This window comes from Pristiophorus japonicus, chromosome 4 (assembly GCF_044704955.1).
Source record: "Pristiophorus japonicus isolate sPriJap1 chromosome 4, sPriJap1.hap1, whole genome shotgun sequence".
NCBI classification, from domain to species: Eukaryota; Metazoa; Chordata; class Chondrichthyes; family Pristiophoridae; genus Pristiophorus; species Pristiophorus japonicus.
Window position 1 is genome coordinate 70,668,273 of NC_091980.1, and position 27,274 is coordinate 70,695,546.

The 27,274-nt window shown below is 47.1% G+C and overlaps 1 protein-coding gene across 1 annotated transcript in view; it reads right to left on the reverse strand.

The window, feature by feature from the left end:
- Nucleotides 1–25,243, reverse strand: part of LOC139262950 (A disintegrin and metalloproteinase with thrombospondin motifs 2-like) — a 407,016-nt gene extending 381,773 nt beyond the window's left edge. Inside the window, exon 1 of the mRNA XM_070878308.1 lies at nt 25,156–25,243. The gene's annotated coding sequence lies outside the window, so the exon portion shown is untranslated. The remainder of the gene's footprint in view (nt 1–25,155) is intronic.
- Nucleotides 25,244–27,274: the final 2,031 nt, after the last annotated feature.

The following is a 27,274-nucleotide window of genomic DNA, read 5'->3' on the forward strand; positions in this document are numbered from 1 at the left end:
GATATTGAGGCTCTGTAAAGGGTGCAGAAAAGGGCCACTAGACTAATTCCAAGTCTAAAGTATTTTGGTTATCAAGATAGGTTAAAAGAGTTGCGACTCTTTACCTTAGAGCAGCGTAGACTTGGGCCGGGGGCAGTGGATGGAGGGGGGGGGGGATATGATTGAGGTTTATAAGATAATGAAGGGAATAGACAGTGTTCCAGCTGACAGTTTATTTCAATTAAATAGGTTAAGCAGGACCAGGACCACAAATTTAAGTTGCATAAGGCTAGGTCGAGGTTGGATGTCAGGAGGCAGTTCTCTTCCCAGAGAATAGTAGACTTCTGGAACAAGCTGCCATTTCATGTGGTGGATGCAGACTCACTGAATTCCTTCAAGCGAAAGCTGGATTTGTTTCTGGCTGCAGCGGAGATGACCTCTTACAGAAGGTAGGTACTGCAGGGAATTTAATGGCCAGAGTGATCTCCTGGACTAGTTTTGATCGCCTAGATGGGTAGGAGAGGAATTTCCCAGATTTTTTTCCCCCCAAAATTTTTTAATCTTTTTTTTCCCTCTCCCAGGAGATCACATGGTTTTGGGTGGGGTGGAGTGTATAAGTTGTAATACACAAGGTATCACAATTGTGTGGGACAGGCTTGCTGGACCAAATGGTCTTCATCTATCCGTCATTTTTTGTATTTTCGTAAACTAAAGGGTAGGAAGATTGTGTGCGTGAGGATTAAACTGTCAGTTATGGAATGTGTGGCAATTGTGATGGGAGAGGTAAAGTGAGATGTAAGGATGTGAGGATATTAGAGTGGAGGAATGTGTTTTGAGATAACGCATGTGTTATGGGGAGTTGTGAGCATTCTTAGCCAGACTGTAGTGTGAAGGGTTAGTAAGTAGTATGTGTTGAGGAGTGTGATGGTGTCCAGTGTGAGCAGGGGAGGAAAGCAAGAGTGACATGCTGCCCTTGCCTGCCCTAGTACAGTGGTTTCACTTCTTTCTGCATCTTTGAAGAGTCCTGGGTGTGAGGGAGTTGGGAGTCAGTACCGGTGTCAGTTCCTTGCAGGCAGGACAACTGATGGTGTTCAGCTTGATGAAAGGGAATCGAGGAGTGCAAGGCTCCAATTGTGTACCTCCTAGAGGAAGACATGGAGGTATTATCAGGGAAACCAATTGTGCTTCTGTCTGTTGCCCTGGTGTAGTTCACCGAAGTGGGCATGATGGTGCCAATCTAGACGGATGCTGTGGGTGAGAGATTGCATGAAGTGATTTGGTGGAAATTACCAGCGAAACCACGTGTCAGCTGCTTACCTTGTTGTCAGGCAGTATTCTGCTGCTGGGAGTCCATAGAGTGTTTTTCAAGAACTACACCATTGTTGCATGGAAGTTTCTGGGAAGGGACGGGTGGGGGGTGGGGCGGGGGGGGAGATGTCAACAAATTGCACAGTTTCTACACTCAAGTTACACCAGAGTTGCACCAAGAATATTTAAATTAACTTACCCCAGAAAACTTGTGTAGAACTCCCTCTGCTGCGGAGCGATGCAACTTTCTGACATAATGAATGCAGCATAACTGACACTGAGAAAGTTCAGAACCACTGTAAATGTTACTCATATGATATATAAATTCTAAAGGCAGTGTTCAAATTTAATCTACTTTTGAAATTTGTTCTATTTGTACTCAAAGCCTCCCTGGTAAAGTGCAACATCACCACTGACACCTGGGAGAACCTGGCCGCAGATCGCCTGAGGTGGAGAAAGTCCATCCGGGAGGGCGTTGAGCTCTTCGAGTCTCGACGCAAGGAGCATGAAGAGGCCAGGCGCAGGCAGCGGAAGGAGCGCGCAGCAAACCAGCCCCACCGACCCCTTCCCCGACGAATGTCTGTCCCACCTGTAACAGGGTCTGTAGCTCTCGTATTGGACTGTTCAGCCATCTAAGAACTCACTTTGGGAGTGAAAGCAAGTCCTTCTCGATTCCGAGGGACTGCTTATGATGATGATTTATACTACACTGAAGAACGTCCGATAGACTCATTGTAATATAAAGTTTTGTCAACAAGTGCCAGCACCAGGCTATTAGGTATTGTCCGATGTGCTCTTTCCTCTCCTCCTCTTCTCCGACCCATCGCTCCGCACCCCCCACCCCACCCCACCCCTACCTCCATACATCCGCACACTCACAAGGATATGGTTACACTAAGAAAAATAAAACATTGTTTACCTTTTGAATCTTTACAATCTTTTAATATTCCATTGATTTTTTTAAAATAACTTTTTGGACCCCTTCATCTTTTCCTGCTTTTTTTCTTAAAGGAACACTTTACTTTTTCTTAAAGGAACTGTCTGTGAAGAAAATACCCACTGGATCAAATTCAAATATTGGCCCGAAAATTCCGGTCGGAGGCTTCCCGCAGTCAATTACCTTCCAACCAGAGATGTTTTATGAATCTACCTGCTGGTCTAGGAGGCACCCTGGATTCCGGTGGGGAGGCCTTCTCTTCCCGCGCTGCGAAGTGCGCTCCCGTCAGGAGGGTTCCGATGAAGAAGATGCAGTAATGTGTGACTGCTTAGCCAATCAGGTAGGTAGTTCACAGGTTCCCATTAATAGCACTGAGACTCGCGTATCTACGAGTTCTCAGTGCTATTAATGGGGAAAAAAACAAACACACACTAATAAAAAATTCAAAACAGACCTCACATAATTAAAATTAAATGAAATTAAAGTTAATAAATACCTTAGAAAAAAACTATATATTTCCTATTTTTGTTAAGTTTTGTAATTCGGGTTAAAAATAAACTTACCTTAGTGGGCAGAGTTTTTAACAATACAATGTATTTATTTTATTTTATTGTGTTTGTGTATGTTTTTAAACACTTGAGCCTGTAAAAGTAGGCTATGCGCCTGCTTTTTGAGGCGCTAGATTTTTGAGGACATTTGCTGGGCAAGTTATGTGTCTTGCCGGTGCAAATGTCCTCGCTCCTGATCTGTCTACGATCTGTCAAGCTCTAGCTTGACAGATCGGAAAAGCCGGTTTTCAGCGCATGCGGATTGCGTGCTGAAAACCGGCTTTTCTGATGCCTTCCCGGGTCCGTACACACTCCGTATGGGCCCGGGACGTCGGAATTTCCAGACCAATATTTTTGAAAGTTTTAGAAATATAGAATTTCATGGCTGACCATCAAAGTGGAGCCACCATTTTCAAAGGATTTGAGATTGGGTTGTAGAAATCTGAAGGCCATAAATTATCAGCACGCCAAGGTTTAGCACATTAGTCTGACATCTATATTAATAACTTGAATGAAGGGACCGAGTGTAATGTGGCCAAGTTTGCTGATGATACAAAGGGCCCAAGTTTCGAGCCCGTTTTTCGCGCCACAAAGTGCGCCTAAAAAAAACCTCCAGATTCTCCACCTCCCTGCAGTCCTCTGGCCCTCGGCGCAGCGCAGCAGGAGCTGTAGGGGGCGGAGCCAGGTCCCTGTGCCGAAAACAGTGCCGGGACCTCTGCACATGCGCGCTACAGTGGGCGCGCAAGTGCAGTAGCTCCAGGCACCCGAAACTGTGTGGGAGGGGCCCGAAGCATGCAGCCCCTAGCCCTGGCCCAATGGCCTCACTGGGGCTGCGTGAATAAGGCTCCTCCCACGGCCAGCTCCTGCTTCCTCCCGACCCAACTCGACTCCCGCTTCCCGCCTCCCGACCGTACCCGACACCCGCTCCCCGCCCCCGGACCGGACCCAACACCCGCTCCCCCCCGCCTCCGGACCAGACCCGACACCCGCTCCCCCCCCGCCTCCGGACCAGACCCGACACCCGCTCCCCCCCCCCACCCCCGGACCGGACCCGACACCCGCTCCCCCCCCCCACCCCCGGACCGGACCCAACACCCGCTCCCCCCCCGCCTCCGGACCAGACCCGACACCCGCTCCCCCCCCCCACCCCCGGACCGGACCCGACACCCGCTCCCCACCCCCCTGCCCCCGGACCGGACCCAACACCCGCTCCCCCCCCCCGCCACCGGACTGGATCCGACCTGACCTCCCTCCCCCCGACCTGACCTCCCTCCCCCCGACCTGACCTCCCTCTCCCTCCCTCCCTCCCCCCGACCCGAACCGAACCGACCTCCCTCCCACCACCCCCCCGACCTGACCCAACGCCACCTACCTGTAAATCTGGTGCTGGGGACGGGCCCTGCCCGAAGTCTCGGGCCCGGCCCGTTCAGCCTCCCTCCCCCTTCTCCTTCCCCCCCACCCTACCCCATCTCCTTCCCCCCCACCCTCCCCCTTCTCCTTCCCTCCCACCCCCCCAATCTCCTTCCCCTCCAATCTCCTTCCCCCCCAATCTCCTTCCTCCCCACCCCAATCTCATTCCTCCCCACCCCAATCTCATTCCCCCCCCAATTTCCTTCCCCCCCAATCTCCTTCCCCCCCGCCAATCTCCTTCCCCCCAATCTCCTTTCTCCCCCTTCTCCCCTTTATCCCCTTCTCCCCCCCTCCCCCTTCTCCCCCATCACTCCCCCTTCTCCCCCATCCCTCCCCCATCCCTTCCCCTTCTCCCCTTTCCGTCCCTTCCCTCCCTCTGCTCCCCCCCCCTCTGCTCCCCCCCTCTCTCCCTCTACCCCCCTCCTCCCCCTCCCCTCGCTGTCAGAAACACAGACACTGACGGACAGAGAATGAGAGACACACAGACAGACAGAGAGATAGAGACACTGACAGAGACACACTGAGGGGGGCATCCCAGCACGCTGTTGGAGGGCTCCCGGTGCTGCAGTCGGTAAGTAGAAAATGTTTTATTTATTGATTTAAATTTTTTTTTATTTATTATTAATTTTTTTTGATTGATTTATTGGTTGATTTATTGATGTACTTATCATTTATTATTGATGATGGCTCTTTATTTGTAAAACTGAAGTGTTTAATGTTTGTAAACTTCCCTTTAAACCCCCCCCCCCCCCATTCCCTACGCCTGATTTGGAACCTACGCCTGATTTTCTAAAGTGTAGACAAGGTTTTTTCGAGCGTACAAAAATCTTCACTTACTCCATTCTAAGTTAGTTTGGAGTAAGTTTTCACTGACGAAACTTTGAAAACAGGCGTAAGTGGCCGGACACGCCCCCTTTTGAAAAAAAAATTCTGTTCCAAAGTAAACTGTTCTAACTGACTAGAACTGGAGCAAATTAAATGACGAGAATTCCGATTTCTAAGATACTCCATTCTGCACCAGTTGCTCCTAAAAATCAGGAGCAAATCATGTGGAAACTTGGGGCCACAGATAGGTGGGAAAGCAAGTTGTGAGGAGGATGCAAAGAATCTGCAAAAGGATATAGACAGGCTAAGTGAGTGGGCAGAAATTTGGCAGGTGAGAAAATGTGAGGTTATCCACTTTGGTAGGAAAAATAAAAAAATAAATTATTATTTAAATGGGGAGAGATTACAAAATGCTGCAGCGCAGGAATCTGGGGGTCGTTGTACATGAAACACAAAAAGTTAGTATGCAGGTACAACAAATAATCAGGAAGGCAAATGGAATGTTGGCCTTTATTGCAAGGCGACAGAGTATAAAAGTAGAGAAGTCCTGCTACAACTGTACAGGGCATTGGTGAGACCACACCTGGAGTACTGTGTACAGTTTTGGTCTCCTTATTTAAGGAGGGACATACTTGCATTGGAGGCAGTTCAGAGAAGGTTCACGAGGTTAGTTCCTGAGATGAAGGGGTTGTCTTATGAAGAAAGGTTAAGCAGGTTGGGCCTATACTCATTGGAGTTTAGAAGAATGAGAGGTGATCTTATTGAAATGTATAAGATTCTGAGGGGGTTTGACAGGGTAGATGCAGAGAGGATATTTCCCCTCGTGGGGGTATCTAGAAATAGGGGACATAGTTTCAGAATAAGAAGTCGCCCATTTAAAACTGAAATAAGGAGGAATTTCTTCTCTCAGAGGGTTGTGAATCTTTGGCATTCTCTACCCCAGAAAGCTGTGGAGGCTGGGTCATTGAATATATTTAAAGTGGAGATAGACAGATATTTGAATAGGATTATGGGGAGCGGGCAGGAAAGTGGAGCTGAGGCCAAGATCAGATCAGCCATGATCTTATTGAATGGCGGAGCAGGCTCAAGGGGCCAAAAGGCCTACACCTGCTCCTATTTCTTATGTTCTTATTTTTCTCTCTGCCATTTCAGCAGAGGTGTTAACCAGTTAAAAATAAACAGGTTAACACCTTCAGCTGAATATGTTAAACATTTCCATACTGTTATCTCGGAGCATAATTTCAAGGCAATGTTTCTTCGTTCTCCAGCACTTTCTACCTTGCATTGCTTTCATTTGAATACTGAACAACAACATTCTGGCGCCTGGAGTAACTGGTGTGGCAGGCTAGATTTGCAATTCCTGACAACTTTTGACTATTTCAATGAATTGAAATTACAATTTCTGTCAGGTCTGCGCCATATCAAAATGGTGGTCATATGTCATGTTCTACCTTCTTCCAGTGGTGCACGTGCAGCCCTTGAATGTCTAGCCTACTGATATTATTTAAATTAAAAACAGAAAACGTCTGCAAGGCACATCAAGTTCATCACTATCTGTAAAGGGAAAAGACCGATTAATCTTTTGGATGTGGACACCTTCATCAGAATCTGTTTCTGCATTTATATCAGATTTGTAAGATTTGTGATTTTTTCTTTTTATTAATATTCTTTATAATCTTTATTAAGTAAATCTCATATCTGTCACTACACATGTTTTCTCATTGAAACATATAAGATAATTAATAGGGTAGATGAGAAAACATGTGTAGTGTCGGATGTGGTACTTACATCAATAAAAAGAAAAAATACAAATCCTAGAAAGCTGATGTAAAAACAGAATTTATTCTGACGAAGGAGTCCACATCCAAAAGATTAATCGGTCTTTTCCCTTTACAGATACTGATGGAGCTGATGTACCTTGCAGATGTTTTCTGTTTTTAATTTAAATATCAGTAGGCTAGACATTCAAGGGCTGCAAGTGCACCACTGGAAGAAGGAACAACATGACATATGACCACCATTTTGATAAGGCGCGGACCTGACAAAAATTGTAATTTCAATTTATTGAAATAGTCAAAAGTTGTCAGGAACTTCAAATCTAGCCTGCCACACCACAGTTGTATCAGATGCCAGAATCACATGGGGAGTTGGGACCTCACTCTAAGCATCCTATTTGGAAGACATTGGAGTGGGGTGGGGGGGGGGGGGGCGAAGGAAAACAGCTACTGAGAGGAAAGGTTCTGGTGCAACAGCAGGATATAAAACCTGTTGCTGTTTAAAGAGGCAGCACTGCAGGAATAAGCACTGCTGGGATTAGCAGCCATGACACAGAGGTCAAAAAGAAAAGCCTTCAATTTTTGAGAGCCTGACATTGTTATTCTGCTGGCAGAGATATAAGCCAGAACGCAGTGGCTATTTGATGTCAGTGGCCAGGAGCTCTCTGAAGCAGGAAGTGAAAGTATTGTGGAGGGAGATAGCACTGGCAATCATCCAAGACGCCTCGACAGTGCTGCAAAAAATATAATGACATCATCAGAATGGCAAAAGTAAAGTAACCTGATCTATAACCCTTCCCTGCACTCAATGTACATATGTTTTCATGTGAGCTGTATTTAAGCATCAGTGACACCCTCCATAATTGTTCTCACTGTGTCACACGTCCATCATCATCAGTACTCAGCTGAAATTGCACCATGAAGATTAATCCTCCCCCTCGGAGCATCATACATTAGCATCTCACCATAAATGCCAACACTGAGCAGTGCAGATCTCAACAGCTATCAGAGGCTGATGTGGGGGGCTTTCGGAAAAAGACACAACTAATATTCTGTTCCCTTTTATCTGTCATCAAAGGAGCAGTTCACCCAGAATAACAGAAAGTCACAGTGCACTATCAGGTATCAGGCCATTGTCACTAAGCCTTGTAGATAATCTTCTTATTTCTTGATTCATGGGATATGGGCGTCACTTACAAGGCCAGCATTTATTGCCCATCCCAAGTTGCCTATGTGAAGGGGGTGGTGAGCCGCCTTCTTGAACCGCTGCAGTCCTTGTAGTGAAGGTACTCCCTTAGGGAGGGAGTTCCAGGATTTTGACCTAGCGATGATGAAAGAACAGCGATAGATTTCCAAGTTAGGATGATGTATGACTCGGAGGGGATCGTCGATGTGGTGATGTTCCCTTGCGCCTGCTACCCTTGTTCTTCTAAGTGGTAGAGGTCGCGGGTTTGGAAAGTGCTGTCGAAAAAGTTTTGCCGAGTTGCTGCAGTGCATCTTGTAGATGGTACACACTGCAGCCATATGGTGGAGGGAGTGAATGTTTAACGTGGTGGATGCGTTGCCGATCAATTGGGTTGCTTTATCCTGGATGGTGTCGAGCTTCTTGAGTATTGTTGAAGTTGCACTCGTCCAGTCAAGTGGAGAGTATTCCATCACTCTCCTGACTTGTGCCTTGTAGATGGTGGAAAGACTTTGGGAAGTCAGGAGGTGAGACACTCACCACAGAATACCCAGCCTCTGACCTGTTCTTGTTGCCACAGTATTTATGTGGCTGGTTCCAGTTAGGTTTCTGGTCAATGGTGACCCCCCAGGATGTTGATGGTGGGGGATTCGGCGATGGTAATGCCATTGAATATCAAGGGGAGGTGGTTAGATTTTCTCTTGTTGGAGATGGTCATTGCCTGGCACCTGTTACTTGCCACTTATCAGCCCAAGCCTGGATGTTGTTTACGTGGGCATGGACTGCTTCATTATCTGAGGAATTATGAATGGAACTAAACACTATGCAATCATCAGCAAATATCTTCACTTCTGACATTATGATGGAGGGAAGGTCTAGATGAAACAGCTGAAGATGGTTGGGCCTAGGACACTGCCCTGAGGTACTCCTGCAGCAGTGTTCTGGGGCTGAGATGATTGGCCTCCAATAACCACAAACATCTTCCTTTGTGCTAGATATGATTCCAGGAAGTGGAGAGTTTTCTCACTGATTCCCATTGACTTCTATTCCCATTGATTCTGGGAGGCAGATGGCAGACTCTATTGAAGATCGAGATTCATAGAAGCATAGAATGGTTATGTTATGTCTTTAGATACTTTGATAATGACTCCATGAGGCAATGTGTTGTACTTGAACTGTAGTGACCTTAGTCCTTTATTGATAACTCAGAGTGAGGATCACACCTGGTGGCCCGCCTTTTATACTAGGCCAGGCACATCTGTATAGGTAACCTACAAGTCTCCCACTGCGGTGCCCTCTGGTGGCACACCTTGTGATAGTACAAGCAGTAACCATATAGGATACATGACATCACTCTCCCCCAAGCCTTTAGTGCAAATCGCCTCTGCATTGATTGTGCTCTGGGCTTAGCTCTATCTGGTTGACCCTTGGCGGGTCGTTTCCACCTTGGGTGAGTGGGTGGTGTTTCGTTGGCAGTAGAGTGCTGGTGGTTTCTGTTTTTGCGTCCATGACCACTCCATTCTCCCCCCCCCCCCCCCACCGCCCCCCCCTCCTACATACAGATTGTGCTGTTGGCTCATTACATTCATATGAGTGGGCAAATGCATGGCAGATGAAGTATAATGTGGATAAATGTGAGGTTATCCACTTTGGTGGTAAAAACAGATAGACAGACTATTATCTGAATGGTGACAGATTAGGAAAAGGGGAGGTGCAACGAGACCTGGGTGTTATGGTACATCAGTCATTGAAGGTTGGCATGCAGGTACAGCAGGTGGTTAAGAAAGCAAATGGCATGTTGGCCTTCATAGGATTTGAGTACAGGGGCAGGGAGGTGTTGCTACAGTGGTGAGGCCACACCTGGAGTATTGTGTACAGTTTTGGTCTCCTAACCTGAGGAAGGACATTCTTGCTATTGAGGGAGTGCAGCGAAGGTTCACCAGACTGATTCCCGCGATGGCGGGACGGACCTATCAAGAAAGACTGGGCTTGTATTCACTGGAGTTCAGAAGAGAGGGGACCTCATAGAAACGTTCAAAATTCTGACGGGGTTAGACAGGTTAGATGCAGGAAGAATGTTCCCAATGTTGGGGAAGTCCAGAACCAGGGGACACAGTCTAAGGATAAGGGGTAAGCCATTTAGGACCGAGATGAGGAGGAATTTCTTCACCCAGAGAGTGGTGAACCTGTGGAATTCTCTACCACAGAAAGTTGTTGAGGCCAATTCACTAAATATATTCAAAAAGGAGTTAGATGAAGTCCTTACTACTAGGGGGATCAAGGGGTATGGCGAGAAAGCAGGAATGGGGTACTGAAGTTGAATGTTCAGCCATGAACTCATTGAATGGCAGTGCAGGCTAGAAGGGCCGAATGGCCTACTCCTGCACCTATTTTCTATGTTTCTATATACCTTCAAGTCCAAAAAAAAATTGCATTTGCAGTATTGCATTCGTGGTACATGCTTGGAATATTCTTGGAGTTAGTGCTGGGGTCAGCGCCGGTGTGTGAGGACAAACTAGTGCCAGGACTGCTGGATGGTGTCCAGGTAGACTATCAAGTTGCCTGCTCTGCGGACGTCGGGCAGGTTCACAGATGCCTGTGACCTCCCTGTCCTCTCCTTGCGCCCCGGGTCGCTGCTGCTCCCTGAGGAACAGTCGTCCAGCAGTGTACAGGGAACTGCTGACTCGCTTGCCTGGGCGTTATTTGGTTTGGGATCCTGGCTGGTCCCGCTCCCATTTGGGAGAACTGTTGCGGGTGACCCTTCGTTCCTGGGTATGGCCTTGGTGGTGATAGGGTCCATGGTGCATAAATCTGATCCCAGGGACGCAGGCTACTGCATTGGGTAGCTCGCTGGATCTGTGTGTTCCTGATGGGTGTTTGCCCACCTCATTGACTGAATGCAGTTGAAATCCTACATTGCACAACGTTTCATTACTCATAGTAAATAACCTGCAGCTCCGATCGGGATCACGCGACTTTTTTTTGCTTATTGCATGTACACAACTCTGATCATCAATTACACAATTTACATCTGACTCACAGTTGCTCTTACATTGATTGAGAGTGTGGAACTATCCCTTTAAGTGTGGTGGGTTGCAGGCCTCCTTTAAGAGAGCCTTGCTATCTTTACCCCAATCCTCTTCTTCGTTGTGCCACGTGTTGCTCCATCAGCGCTGCACCTCATGATCTGGTCACCGCCATCTTTTTCTTCAGCGCATTACCTCGCGGTTTGGGCGCCATCTTTCCTCTATCCACGATGTCGACTGCGGTGATCCTCTTCTCCCCGGGTTCTGCCACCGAAGCTGGGAAGTCGCCTTTGGATCCAATTTTCTTCCTCCGGAGTCCTGCCACTGGAGCCTGGAAGGTGCGTTCGGGTCGTCTCAGCTAGATCATCTCCACGCAGTCATGCTGAGCGGTCTGTGCCTCGGGTGCTGTGCTGGCCTGCTCTCTGGTGCCGGGTCCACCCTCAAGTGAGGGCTTGCTTTGCCTCTGAGCGCAGGGGACGTCGATCGCTGGAGGGATGAAATCTTCCCAACTCCAATGGATCGTCTCCATCCTCCTTTTTCCGAATAGCGTTGGTCCATCACCTGCAATAATCCACAGAGATAACTTGTGCACCGCACCATCATGGTGTACCTTTACATCCACACTACCAACGACTGGGATAAGTTCATTGGTGTAGGTGCGCAGCTTTGCCTGAACCGGGACCAACTTGGGTCGTTCAGTTTGATTGTCCCATAGCCTCTCAAAGGCTTCTTGATTCATTACTGACTGGCTCGCTCCCGTGTCCACTTCCATGAAGACTGGAATGCCATTTATCTAAACTTCCATCCTCAACGGGGAACACTCAGTGGTGCAGGTAAACATGCCATATACCTCATCGTGGGGCTGAGCTGCCTCTCTGACTATCATTTCATAATCCGCGCTGGATTCATGGCCATCTGCAGACTCTTCATCAACACAGTGAGTCATATTTCTTTTACACATTCGCTGGAGGTGGCTCTTTATGCTGCAGCTTTTACACACATAGTCTTTAGAGCGGCACTGGTGAGCCTGTGATTCCCTCCGCAATGCCAGCATGGAGCTACTCGGTTAGCCCCCTCGGTGGACTCTGAGTTAAGCGACTCAGGGGCCTGTTCTCTCTTCCCTGAGAAGGTTCACGTTCTACAGTCGAGCCTCTGTGCACAGTACTTGCCGGGTTTGAGTCCTGAGGATGAGTCATCTGCCTTGAGCTGCAGGTCGAGGTCATAAATGTCTGGCTCATGGAGATGGCCTTCTGCAGTGTGACTGTGGTATCCACAGACAGTAGCTCATGAAGAAGGCCCTCGTGGCCGATTCCAATGACAAAGATATCCCACAGTGCTTCAGTGAGGTGGTCGCCGAAATCACACGGTGCTGCCAGCCTCCTGAGGTCTGCAGCATATTTTGCGATTTCCTGACCTTCAGGTCGTCGGTGGGTGTAAAACCAGTGTCTGGCTGTGAGGATGCTCTCTTTGGGCTTGAGATGTTCTTGGATCAGCGTTACAAGCTCATCATATGTCTTGGTCATTGTCTTCACTGGTGCCAGCAAGTCCCTGACGAGGCCATAGACAGTGGGCCCACAACTGGTTAGCAGGATAGCTCTGCGCTTATCAGCCAGTGTGGCCGGATTGTCACCTGCCAAGCCATTTGCTGTGAAGAAATGGTCGAACCTCTCCATAAAGGCGTCCCAAGCATCACCATTGGCGAACTCCTGCAACGTACCAAAGGTAGCCATTTTCGCGTGAAGGTTTGTAATCTCGTCGCCAATTGTTATGTCTTTAGATGCTTTGATAATTACTCCACGAGACAATGTGCTGTACTTGAACTGTAGTGACCTTAGTCCTTTATTGCTAACTCCAGAGTGAGGATCACACCTGGTGGCCTGCCTTTTATACTAGGCCTGGCACACCTTTTCAGGTAACCTACAAGTCTCCCACTGCGGTGCCCTCTGGTGGCACACCTTGTGATCGTACAAGCTTTAACCATGTAGGATCCATGACAGGTTACAGCACGGAAGAAAGCCATTCGGCACGTCGAGCCTGTGCCGACTCTCAGGTAGTTCCACTCCATTGCCTTTTCCATATAGCCCTGAATTTTTTTTCTCCTTCAGATACTTATCCAACTCCCTTTTGAAAGATAAGATTGAGTCTGCCTCCACCACTCTTTCAGGCAGTGCATTCCAGATCCCAAGCACTCGCTGAATTGAAAAAAGTATTTTCTTACACTTCTTTGGTTCTTTTGTCAATCACCTTAAATCTGTGTCCTCTGGTTCTCAACCCCTCTGCCGAAGGAAACAGTTTCTCTCTATCTACTCTGTCCAGACCCCTCACGATTTTGAACACCTCTATCAAATCTCCTCTCAATCGTCTCTGCTCCAGTCTATCCATGTAACTGAAGTCTCTCATCCCTGGAACCATTCTCATAAATCTTTCTGCACTCTCTCTAACGTCTTCACATCCTTCCTAAATTGTGGTGCCCAGAATTGGACACAATACTCCAGTTGAAGCCGAACTAGTGTTTTATAAAGGTTCATTATAATTTCCACACTTTTGTACTCTATACCTCAGTTTATGAAGCCCAGGATCCCGTAAGCCTTTTTAACTACTTTCTCAATCTGCCTTGCCACCTTCAACACGTTATGCACACATACCCCCAGGTTTTTCTGTTCGTGCACCTCCTTTAGGATTGTACCATTTAGTTTACACATCCTTTCCTCATTCTACCAAAATCTATCATTTCACACTTTTCTGCATTAAATTTCATCTGCCACGTGTCCGCCCATTTCACCAGCCTGTCTGTGTCTTTCTGAAGTCTATCACTATCCTCCTCACTGTTCACTATACTTCCAAGTTTTGTGTCATCTGCAAATTTTGAAATTGTGCCCTGTACACCCACGTCCAAATCATTAATATATAATCACGAAATGCAGTAGTCCTAGAACCGACCCCTGGGGAACACCACTCTTCCTCCAGTCCAAAAAACAACCGTTCACCTTACCGCTACTCTCTATTTCCTGTCACTTCTCCAAGTTCTTATCCATGCTACCACTGTCCCTTTTATTCCATGGGCATCAACTTTTCTGACACACCTATTATGTGGCACTTTGTCGAACACCTTTTGAAAATCCATGTACATCACATCAACCGCATTATTCTCATCAACCCTCTTTGTTACCTCATCAAAAAACTTTATCAAGTTGGTTAAACACGACTTGCCTTTAACAAATCCGTGCTGGCTTTCCTTAATTAATCCATCCCTATTCAAGTGACTGTTAATTTTGACCCTGATCGCTGTTTCTAAAAGCTTCCCCACTACCGAGGTTAAACTGACTGACCTGTAGTTGCTGGGTTTATCTTTACACCCTTTTTTGAACAATGGTGTAACATTTGCAATTCTCCGGTCCTCTTGCACTACCTCCGTATCTATGGAGGATTGGAAGATCATTGCTATTACCTGCACGATTTCCGCTCTCAATTCTCTCAGCATCCTAGGATGCATCCCATCCGTTCCTGTTGATTTGTCTACTTTAAGCACCGCCAGCCTTTCCAAAACCTCTTTATCAATATTTATCCAATCAAGTGCCTCCACCACAGTTGGAGGGCCAGTGGCAGCTGCAGGTTTGTCAGGACCATCAAGATATTGCCATAATTATGGTTTGGGGACACCTAGCACTGATGCAAGATTGGCTCCCCCTTCTCCTGAAGGGTAAACTAGATAAGTACATCAGGGTGAAAGGAATAGAAGACTATTCTGACAGGGTTAAATGAAGAGGGGTGGGACGAGCCTGTGGAGCATAGACCTGTTGGGCTGAATGGCCTGTTTCTGTGCTACATATTCTATGTAAATGTAACTGATGAGATATCCAGTAAGCAGGCTACACTCCTAAAACATTTCCTTTTGTTTCCCTCCTTAGATAAGTCACAACAAGATGCCACAGAGGAGGAGAGTGAAGGTAAGAGTGAGCAGCGTCCTTCCACCTCTGCCCTATAAACCGCATCATCACCAGCACTGTCATGTTTCTGTCTCAATCACCAGCCCAGAGGAATCCACCAGCAGAGGTCTAGGAAGCTGCAATGAGGATTTGTTACTCAGTGAGAAACAAATGTGATGGTGGCAGAGCAATCCGAGGTGAGAGTGGAGTCTGATAGGGCGGGCAGATGTGCTGCAGAGTTCAACCTCTGGCTTTACAGCCTGCGGACTCAGATCTTGGAGGTCCTGTTCTAAAAAGAAGAATGCTTGATGAGCATCACATTTATGTGGAGGCACTGAGGAGCATTTCAGAGGACTGAAGGCAGGTGGCAGGTGTTAATGAGAAGTCCAACGTCATCCTCGCTGCCAATATCTGAGATGGATTCAAAGCAATGCAAAGTTAGCAAGAGCGAGTGGAAGTTCCAGAAACCTCTGCATCCATCCAGCCCAATAGGAAGGCCTCAAGACCAATTAGTGCTTCTAAAGTGGAGGCACTGATTACCTACCCTCAGACCTTGAGTGGCTTCCAAGTGGCTTTCATGGTCTGCATGATCCAAACGTGACCATCATGTCTGCCCTCGGATTGATTTGTGGGTAGACAGATCCAGGACCCAGCACAAGTATCATGGCAAAAGTCTGCCCTTATGGTGCTGCCCTAACTCCTGATGACAGCTTGTGTGAACTTTCCAGTCAGCCTCCTCGGATAACTGCTCAGGTAACTGGCAGGATACAGGATGAGGCTTCCCATTCACCTGCAGTGGCAAGGAAGCCTTGCTTTGACCAGGAAACAACAACAAGTATTTATATAGCATCTTTAATGTAGCAAAATGTCCCAAGGCATTTCACAGGAGCGTTATCACACAAAGTTTGACACTGAGCCGCATAAGGAGAAATTAGGATGGTCAAAGAGGTAGGTTTTACGGAGCGTCTTAAAGGAGGAAAGAGATATAGAGAGGCAAATAGATTTAGGGAGGGAATGCCAGAGCTTAGGGCCTTAACAACTGAAGGCATGGCCACAAAAAGTGGAGCAATTAAAATCAGGGGTGATTAAGAGGCCAGAATTGGAGAAGCACAGATATCTGAGAGTGTTGTAGGACTGGAGAAGTTTACAGAGAGAGGGAGGGGCGAGGCCATAAAAGGATTTGAAAACAAGGATGAGAATTTAAAAATTGAGGCATTGTTTAACCAGGAGCCAATGTAGGCCAGTGAGCACAGGGATGATGGGTGAATGGGACTTGGTGCGAGTTAGAACATGGGTAGCAGAGTTTTGGATGACCTTAAGTTTACATAGATTAGAATGTGGGACACCAGCCAGGAGTGCATTGGAGTAGTCAAGTTTAGAGGTAACAAGGCATGGATAAGGATTTCAACAGCAGATGAGCTGAGGCAGGGGTGGAGTCGAGCGATATTACGGAGTGGAAATAGGCGGTCTTAGTGATGGCATAGATATGGTCAGAAGCTTATCTCTGGCTCAAATATGAAACCAAGGTTGTGAACAGTCTGGTTCAGCCTCAGACAGTTGTCAGGGAGAGGGATGGAGTCGATGGCTAGGGAAAGTAGTTTGTGCCGGGGGCCGAAGACAATGACTTTGGTCTTCCCAATATTTAGTTGGAGGAAATTTCTGCTCATCCAGTACTGGATGTCGGACCAGCAGTCTGACAATTTAGAGATATTGGAAGGGTCGGGAGAGATCATGTTGAGGTAGAGCTGGGTGTCGTCAACATACATTTGGAAACTGATGCTGTGTTTTTGGATGATGTCACCGAGGAACAGCATGTAGATAAGAAATAGGAGGGAGTCAAGGATAGATCCTTGGGGGACACCAGAGGTAACAGTACGGGAGCGGGATGAGAAGTCATTGCAGGTGATTCTCTGGCTACGACTGGATAGATAAGGATGGAACCAGGTGAGGCTGGGTCAAGTCAGGTGTAGTACAGGCATAAATGACGGGATTCATGATAGAGACATCATTCAGTCAATATCGCATCATTTTCACGCATTCACCACATTGAGGGCAACCGTTTCTTACACCCACCCCCCACTTCCATCAGAGTTTACTGGGCTTTATATAAGAGAAGGAACACTGGAATATCTGAATCTCATCCCAAATCCTGATCCCCATGTCCCAATGCAAATCTGCCACTTTCCCCGATAAGGATCACAGAATTTCTAGGCTGACATGGGGAATGGTTAGCTGGTAATTTCATTACTGATGACCTTTATAGGAAAACTCTGAGTGCTACTTGGAATTAAACTTTGCAAGGAAAGATCAGTAACGGGATCTTCTACAGACTCAGCTTCTGACAGGAGTGGCAAATATAATGCCATTCATGTCTGCCTCACTAATCCTGCCAAGGAAATCTGACTGACATCAACAACAAAGGGTGGACCAGTAAAGATTAATGAGAGTCAGCCTATTTAGATAACTGCCTAGCATACTAGTACATAGTGATGGAATAATATAATAGCCTTTTATAGTTAGTTGAACCAGTCTGAACAACACCAAGAATATTTTTAATTTCTGTTATTTATCTTGCATTCAATTGATCGACTTACTTGCATCAACAGCATATTGAAATATAAATAATGGCATTCTATGCTTTGGCCAATACTGTGCATAACTACCATATTTTTACCATCCAAATAGCCTGGCCATGCCCAGAAAGGATAATTCTGCCACATTCTGTTAGACATTTTGCTAATGGTGTTGTAGCTTTTTACTCTAAGTTCTATTGATTGTTTCAAATCCACTCAATGCAATTACTCTAAGAGTTTGTAGAGTGAAATTGGCAAATTTTAACCATATATTAATAATATTAAACAACATTCTTTTTGCTTTCTTTACATAAAATTATTTGAATCAACTTGTTCCCACTTCTAGTGCTATATTCTTTCAGCTTGAACTTTATATAGATTTGAGATGATTGTGTAGTGAATTTCCAACTTCTACCATCTGGTATAAAGTATTGCACTGTTAAACGACATCAGGATGAGGATGCTAACATTCTCTCTTTGTAGTGAATCATATTTCACCAGTTCCAGCTCAATAGAGTTAACATGAAGTGATTTTAAACATATGCCAAAACGGGTGTGAGGTCAATGGTGCGTCCACTGCACCCACCCAAACCCTTCAGCGGGAGTCTTGAACCATTTTTGGGTTCCGGTCTCATTAGATCACAGTTGGCATGTTGCCAGCATTCAACGAGCACCAGTGGGCAGCTCACCAAAACCAGGACTAAAAATCCAATGGCTCCATGAGTCAGCTGAGCCAGAGGCAATGTTCCCTCTCATTTTTTTTGTGGCCCGTGCAGCTCTTTTAATGGGCTGTGGGGCCATTCAAATTTCCGCGCATGCGTGGTTCCCCTATTTAAAAGCCGGCTCACTGGCTGCACGGGACCTGCAGAGCGTTGCACGGCCACGCAGCTTAAAGGGAACGTTGGCCAGAGGTCAGTAGTAAAAGGGGGGTTGGGGAGTGCATACCCAATGGTGGCAGCATCTCTGCTCTTCCTGGTCCCATAACAATTCCTCCCAAAAAATGTCCTAGGCCGACTTTGGACCGGCCTTCAGTATTCCTTTTAATGACCGCTGGTTAAGCCGCTCACCACACGGTACAAATGTTTGTACTTGTACTTGAAAATTGCAAATGGGATCCTACAACTGGCATAGGACCCTGAGTTGCAGATGAAAGCAGCCTCCATCTGTTTCAGGTGAGAGTTCTGGAGGCCCATTTACATAACCCATGTAAAAATTGCATCATAGCCTGCGGCATTAAAGGAGCAGCCAGTCATTCCCTGCCCTTTTCAAATGCCAGAAGCCTGGTAAACGCAACGGATGGCAGTTGAAAATTGCTTCCCATAGCATTAACCTTCCCAGCGTGCTTCCATTCCAGGGGAATCAGTTTCAAAATGAATCTAAACATTCTGTTACTGCCTTCATAAAACTATTTTTAAAGGACCAGCAGATCTCCCATGCTTTGGAGATTGTTACCTATATATATATAAATTCCTTTACATATATTTAATTTTTATCACTTACCAGTTTTGAAGCTGAGAATACAATTAAGATGGTATGTGAGACGTAACAATTGGAGTTAAGATACATGGGGACTAAAAATCTGTGACCCTTCTGGTTCACTCCTATCTTAACTTAGGTGGGAGTACAAAGAGACCAGAATTCAGATCGGGCCCAGGTTCGCTGGGTCAATTCACTGGCACGGGAGTTCCCACTCAGCCTTGTTGGGGACAGAGCCTGTACTAACCCACCAAAGAAGGCCAGTGATGTAAGAGAGGACTAAGTTGAGAAAAGTACTTCCTATATCAGGAGTTTCCATGCCTTTGACCCAGTGAGAACCTCTGGAGACACCAGGCATGCTATTCTAGCAAATGGCAGAGTGGGACCCCATAGAAAAAATACCGAATTTCATATTTTTACATTTTAAAGCTGCCCCTTACAAAGACATTCCTGACCCTGAGAACTTTGGCAGAGGTCCCAGGCTGGTGCAGCATGCCACTTACACCCAGATGGACCCCACCCAGCAGATTTTTGGTCCCTTGTTACGTAGCAGTTATAGGCAACAGGAATGGGTTTATCTGCACTGGGGGCGGTCTTTTACTTTGGTAGCACTGGGAACTGGTTCTGGGCTTTGACAGAACTGGGATGGGGTTGCTAGAGTTTAGCAGTATGGGAGGATCCTTTGGTCTAACATTACTGCAAATTGCAATCGGTACAGTCTGTCATTTTCCTCTGACTCTCCCTTTCACACAGACACACAGCCTGTCTGTTTTAAAATAATGCTCAAAGTGAATTTTATCTGAATAAAACTTTTGAAATTTGTCCTCTAGCTTTTCTTGAAATAAATCTGAAAACACATTTCCTACAATATTTTCCCTTTTATATTCCTTTCTAATTTTTTTCTCTTTCCCCCTGCAGTATTATTTAAATTGCCCCACTCTGAAGCATTAGTTAATTGACCAGCGAGAACATTGTTCCTCGACTCATGATGGTGAAGCCCATCCATACTGTACAGACCATTTGTTCACCAGAATCACTCTGTGTCTCAGGAATCCCCTACTACATCATGTCATCAGCATTACATTTAACTCCCTTACCTTACTATTTCTGTACAGATTAGGGCATGCACTAGGAGTAATCCTGTGATACTACCCACATGGTCCCGCCCTTTAATCTAGCGCCTAATTGCTGAAACTCCCTTTGAAGGACTTCAATTCTATTTCTTCCTAGATCATTGCTTCCAATATGAATCACAACTGTTCCCCTTCTCTCTCCAAATCCTTTTGGAGAGGATATTCATGATATCCCCTACCCTGGAACCTGGGTACGCACCATGTTGGACTCCGGGAGCTCTCAGTTTTGATTACAAAAGCATCCTTATATTCATTTTTCTGTCCCCCAGTCATCAAGATCCACGGTGCGGCCCTGGATAATGTGGACCACTTCCCATATCTCAGGAGCCTCCTATCAACAAGAGCAGGCATTGATGACGAGATCCAACACCGCCTCCAGTGCACCAGTGCGACCTTCGGCTGCCTGAGGAAAAGAGTGTTTGAAGACCAGGCCCTCAAGACTGCAGCCAAGCTCAGCTCTAAAGCTCTACAGGGCTGTAGTAATACCTGCCCTCCTGTATGGCTCAGAAACATGGACCATGTACAGTAGACACCTCAAGTCGCTGGAGAAATACCACCAACGATGTCTCCGCAAGATCCAACAGGGGATAGTCAAGGTGCTATAGGGAGGGAGGAACTTAACACAATCACAATCACTAAGGAGGTGGTAATCAGTAAGATAATGGGACTAAAGGTGGATAAATCCCCTGGACCTGATGGCTTGCATCCTAGGGTCTTAAGAGAAGTAACAGCAGGGATTGTGGATGCATTGGTTGTAATTTACCAAAATTCCCTGGATTCTGGGGAGGACCCAGCAGATTGAAAAACTGCAAATGTAACGCCCTTATTTAAAAAAGGAGCAGACAAAAAGCAGGAAACTATAGACCAGTTAGCCTAACATCTGTGGTTGGGAAAATGTTGGAGTCCATTATTAAAGAAGCAGTAGCAGGACATTTGGATAAGCAAAATTCGGTCAGGCAGAGTCAGCATGGATTTATGAAGGGGAAGTCATGTTTGACAAATTTGCTGGAATTCTTTGAGGATGTAACAAACAGGGTGATAAAGGGGAACCAGTGGATGTGGTGTATTTGGACTTCCAGAAGGCATTTGACAAGGTGCCACATAAAAGGTTACTGCACAAGATAAAAATTCACAGGGTTGGGGGTAATATATTAGCATGGATAGAGGATTGAACAGAAAACAGGGAGTCGGGATAAATGGTTCATTCTCGGGTTGGCAATCAGTAACCAGTGGAATCAGTGCTGGGACCCCAACTATTTACAATCTATTATCGACTTGGAGGAAGGGACCCAGTGTAGCGTAGCCAAGTTTGCTGACGATACAAAGATGGGAGGAAAAGCAATGTGTGAGGAGGACACAACAAATATGCAAAAGGATGAGTGGGCAAAAATTTAGCAGATGGCGTATAATGTTGGAAAGTGTGAGGTCATGCACTTTGGCAGAAAAAAAATCAAAGAACAAGTTATTATTTAAATGGAGAATGATTGCAGAGTGCTGCAGTACAGCGGGACCTGGGGGTACTTGTGCATGAAACACAAAAGGATAGTATGCAGGTACAGCAAGTGATCAGGAATGCCAATGGAATCTTGGCCTTTATTGCAAAGGGGATGGAGTATAAAAGCAAGGAAGTCTTGCTACAGTTGTACAGAGTATTGGTGAGGTCACACCTGGAATACTGCGTGCAGTCTTCATTTCCCTATTTACGAAAGGATATACTTGCTTTGGAGGCAGTTCAGAGAAGGTTCACAAGGCTGATTCCGGAGATGAGGGGGTTGACTTATGAGGAAAGGTTGAGTAGGTTGGGCTTCTACTCATTGAAATTCAGAAGAATGAGAGGTGATCTTATGGAAACGTATAAGATTATGAGGGGACTTGACAAGGTGGATGCAGAGATGATGTTTCCACTGATAGGGGAGACTAGAACTAGAGGGCATAATCTTAGAATAAGGGGCTGCCTATTTAAAACTGAGATGAGGAGAAATTTCTTCTCTCAGAGGGTTGTGGATCTGTGGAATTCGCTGCCTCAGAGAGCTGTGGAAGCTGGGACATTGAATAAATTTAAGACAGAAATAGACAGTTTCTTAAACGATAAGGGAATAAGGGGTTATGGAGAGCGGACAGGGAAGTGGACCTGAGTCCATGATCGGATCAGCCATGATCATATTAAATGGCGGAGCAGGCTCGAGGGGCCGTATAGCCTACTCCTGCTCCTATTTCTTATGTTCTTATGTTCAAATCCCCTGGGAGGAAAGACGCACCAACATTAGCGTCCTCGACCAGGCCAACATCCTCAGCATTGAAGCACTGACCACACTTGATCAGCTCCACTGGGCAGGCCACATAGTCCGCATACCAGACACGAGGCCCCCAAAGCAAGCGCTCTACTCAGAACTCCGTCACGGCAAATGAGGCAAAGGTGGGCAGCGGAAACATTACAAGGACACCCTCAATGCCTCTCTGATAAAGTGCAACGTCCCTCCTGACACCTTGGAGACCCTGACTAAAGACTGCCCTAAGTGGAGGAAGCGCATCCGGGAGGGCACTAAGCACCTTGAGTCTCGTCGTCGAGAGCATGCAGGACTTAAGTGCAGGCAGCAGAAAGAGCGTGCGGCAAACCAGTTTCACCCACCCCTTCCCTCAACGACTATCTGTCCCACTTGTGACAGAGACTGTGGTTCTTGTATTGGACTGTACAGCCACCTAAAAACTTATGTTAAGAATGGAAGCAAGTCTTCCTCGATTCCAAGGGACTGCCTATGATGGGATATTCTTTTTTCTTTTCTAATTGTCAACAAGGAAACCACAATTATAGGTGCTGCTAATCATATGTCTGCTGGTCACAGTTGTTTTTGTCTGAGCAGTCCCTAACAGAATAAAACATTTCTCAATGAATTTCAGCACTTACCTGAAACATTTCTTTAAGAATTCAATTTGCAGTTTCTTTCAAAGTGTTATGCAAAAAGCAAAGCTATTTTCAAATGCTCACAGGATGAGAAGATATAACTCTCTATCCTTCAACTCCTGCTGATGTACAGATTGCACGATGGGACTTCCTGCAAACTGCACATGCTAGAATGCACTGTTGAAAGCTCTCTCCAACTGTTCTGAGATAAAAATGTCCAGCCAAAGCCTAGACTTTTGAGACAAACTGTGCCTTGAAATAAAAACTTTAATGAAGGTACTAAAAAAGATAAAACAAATCATTAGGTAAGTTTAAGCATGTTATTGTGTAATATATATTTTTGGGATTTTTTAAATTACAACCACTTCATCTTTTCAAGCTTCTGTAATTACAGCTGCTGTTCTACATTTCCAGTACTGTTGTACTGTTGTCTTTGGTCCATTGTACTTGAGAGACCTTCTGTAGCACAGGCCTGGCCTTTATTTCATGTTTTGTTCTTGCGTGCCATAAACCTTTTCATTAATCAAGTTCAGATGGAGTGCAGAAAGTGACTTAAAGGTAGTTTCTACAAATTCACATTTCCAGCACTTGAAACCTTATGCTGGGAACATAATTTCATAAGTTTATTATAGCAAAGCTATTTATTAAGTCAAACAAAAATGTTTGTTTCAGATATAATTTATCACACACTACTTGGTTACGTGGGGTTAATATGCAATCATATATATATAAATAGAGAGAGAGAGAGTCAAAAGAGAAGAGCAGGAGGATTAGAGGGACTTTCTAACTGGCCTTCTCAGGAGGGGTGACTTCTCGTGTGTAGGGAGATAACTGTTCCATCCTCTAACTACAGAGAAAGAAAGGGCTTATGTTCTTAGTGAGTTTTGGGCAGTTTTAATCCAGTTCCCAACGGATGTGATTTTACAGTATAGAATGACCTATAACTTAGAGGTCTCATTTCAACTTGTCAAAAGAGCATATGCTGGAATGGGCAAAATAGCCTTTTCTCATTGAGCCTACACTATCAGCAGGTCACATACGCATTCTGCACTGTCATGGATTCAAGCCAACATAATCAATCTTTTGAGGGAAGTGAATAATGGCCACGGTAAAGTGCTCAGGAAGATAAAGTTTTATGAAATTTCTCACTGACTCCTTAGGTAAACTAACAAGATTACAAAATATCATTCTAGCGTTACAAGTTAAATTCTTCAAATCTAAGCCCTTGTTTTCCACTGATGACATGTCCATAGTCACAGCAGCACATGAACTATAATCTGCCATAGAACATTTGATTTTATGGGGGTGCTTTTCAATAGCTCCGGCAGACGGAAATAGGGGAACCAGCACCTTGAAAACCACAGGGATAAATTTATCACCCTGTTCCGGCTCCCAATCTGGCTGGCACCATCCTGAAAGGGGCCTACCACTGGTCGGCCTGAGCACCCTGCTTCAGATGGTAGGCCCCTTTAATATGAAAATCAGGGTCCTATGATGTACACAGGACCCCTATTGCTGATCAGGAAGACACGCGGTGCACGATCAGGCCAGTTTTACCCGGCGGCACTGCCAAAGAGGATCAAAAATGATAAATGTAAAATTATTTTTGTGGGACCAGGAGGAGCTGGAGTGCTATTTATTCAGCCGGGGAGGGGTTGTGAAGGGCAAGGTTCTCTTATATGACCAGTTTTCCTTTAGACTAATTATGTATTTCTCTATTTTCTGAGTGATTTCAAATCAGTTGCAAACAACGATAAATCAGCCACAGAGGAAAAGCTCTACACTACTGGCATTGATTGATACTGGTCCTAAATAGGGCTGTGGGCTGCATAAAAATTAATTAAACTAGCAAATCCATCAGGTTATTTAAAAGGAGAGTTTGACCCGAGTAATTCAGCAGTTGTTGCAGCACATTACTCACATTTCTTCATTTCATTATAGTGAATGTTTCTTTTACTCCTCTGCTCAGAGCATTCTGAGATCAATTAGGCCACTCAGCTTTCCAATTTCCCAAAGTATGTGTTTTGTACGTATTGTAGGTAAATAATGTAATTACTGTACACTCACAGGGCTCAAGTTTCGGACTCCCGCTAGAACGGCGCACATTGGAGAGGTCCGCCAATTTGTAGAATAAAAATTGCACCGAATACTTACCTCACGATTCTCTGATAGCTGTAGGCCCGTTTCTAACTCGATGCAGCGCAGCAGGAGCTGCTGGGGGCAGAGCTACAGCCATGCCCCAAAAACTGTGCCGGCAGCTGCGCGCATGCGCAGTGGAGGCTGTGCGCATGCGCAGTAGCTCCGGGCCCTCCCAGCACGCCACGTCTCCCGGGCGACGACCCTATCCCAGGCCGAAGGGACGTTGCCCCTATCCCTGACCGAGTGGCTTGACACATCTTACATCGGTGGCGGGGCCACCCGCCCGGCCTCTCGCTGGGGGCGAGCCCCGAAGAGTCGTTGGCGTCGTCTGCGTGCGGGCCCCGCCCGAAGTCCTCGGTGGGGCCCAGCTTCGGCGGCGGTGATGGCGGGGCCCGCCCGCCCCGCATCTCGCTGGGAGCGGGCTCCGCCCAAAGAGACGTCTTCTTCTGTCCTCCCGTTCTTCTTCTGCCTCCCCCGTTTTTCTTCTCCCCCCCCCGTTCTTCTTCCCCCCCGTTCTTCTGCCACCTGTTCTTCTTCTCCCCCCGTTCTTCTGCCCCCCCCGTTCTTCTGCCCCCCCATTCTTCTGCCCCCCCATTCTTCTTCTGTTCCCCCCATTCTTCTGTCCCCCCCTTTCTTCTTCTGTCCCCCATTCTTCTGTCCCCCCTTTCTTCTTCTGTCCCCCATTCTTCTGTCCCCCCTTTCTTCTTCTGTCCCCCCCTTTCTTCTTCTGTCCCCCATTCTTCTGTCCCCCCTTTCTTCTTCTGCCCCCCCATTCTTCTGTCCCCCCTTTCTTCTTCTGTCCCCCCATTCTTCTGTCCCCCCCTTTCTTCTTCTGTCCCCCCCTTTCTTCTTCTGTCCCTCCCATTCTTCTTCAGTCCCCCCCATTCTTCTTCTGTCCCCCAGTTCTTCTTCTTGACTCCCGTTCTTCTGTCCCCCCGTTTTCTTCTGCCCCCCATTCTTCTTCTGTCCCCCCGTTTTTTCATTCTTCTTCTGTCCCCCTATTCTTCTTCTCCCCCCCCCGTTCTTCTGTCCTCCGTTCTTCTGCCCCGTTCTTCTTCTTCCCCCCGTTCTTCTGTCCCCAATTCTTCTTCTGCCCCCATTCTTCTGTCCCCAATTCTTCTTCTGCCCCCCCCATTCTTCTTCTGTCCACCCCGTTCTTCTGCCCCCCCGTTCCTCTGCCCCCCCACATTCTTCTTCTGTCCCCCCGTTCTTCTTCTGCCCGTTCTTCTTCTGCCCCCCTGTTCTTCTGCCCCTCCGTTCTTCTGCCCCCCCGTTCTTCTTCTCCCCCCGTTCTTCTTCTGCCCTCCCCCCCGTTCTTCCTCTGCCCCTCCGTTCTTCTCCCCCCGTTCTTCTTCTGCCCTCCCCCCGTTCTTCCTCTGCCCCTCCGTTCTTCTGCCCCCCCGTTCTTCTTCTCCCCCCGTTCTTCTTCTGCCCTCCCCCCCGTTCTTCCTCTGCCCCTCCGTTCTTCTGCCCCCCGTTCTTCTTCTGCCCTCCCCCCCGTTCTTCCTCTGCCCCCCCGTTCTTCTTCTGCCCCCCGTTCTTCTTCTGCCCTCCCCCCCGTTCTTCCTCTGCCCCCCCGTTCTTCTTCTCCCCCCGTTCTTCCTCTGCCCCCCCGTTCTTCTTCTCCCCCCGTTCTTCCTCTGCCCCCCGTTCTTCTTCTGCCCTCCCCCCCGTTCTTCCTCTGCCCCCCGTTCTTCTTCTGCCCTCCCCCCCGTTCTTCCTCTGCCCCCCCGTTCTTCTTCTCCCCCCCGTTCTTCCTCTGCCCCCCCGTTCTTCTTCTGCCCTCCCCCCCGTTCTTCCTCTGCCCCCCCGTTCTTCTTCTCCCCCCGTTCTTCCTCTGCCCCCCCGTTCTTCTTCTCCCCCCGTTCTTCCTCTGCCCCCCCGTTCTTCCTCTGCCCTCCCCCCCGTTCTTCCTCTGCCCCCCCGTTCTTCCTCTGCCCCCCGTTCTTCTTCTGCCCTCCCCCCCCGTTCTTCCTCTGCCCCCCCGTTCTTCTTCTCCCCCCGTTCTTCCTCTGCCCCCCCGTTCTTCCTCTGCCCTCCCCCCCGTTCTTCCTCTGCCCCCCCCGTTCTTCTTCTGCCCCCGTTCCTCTGCCCCCCCCGTTCTTCTTCTGCCCCCGTTCCTCTGCCCCCCCCG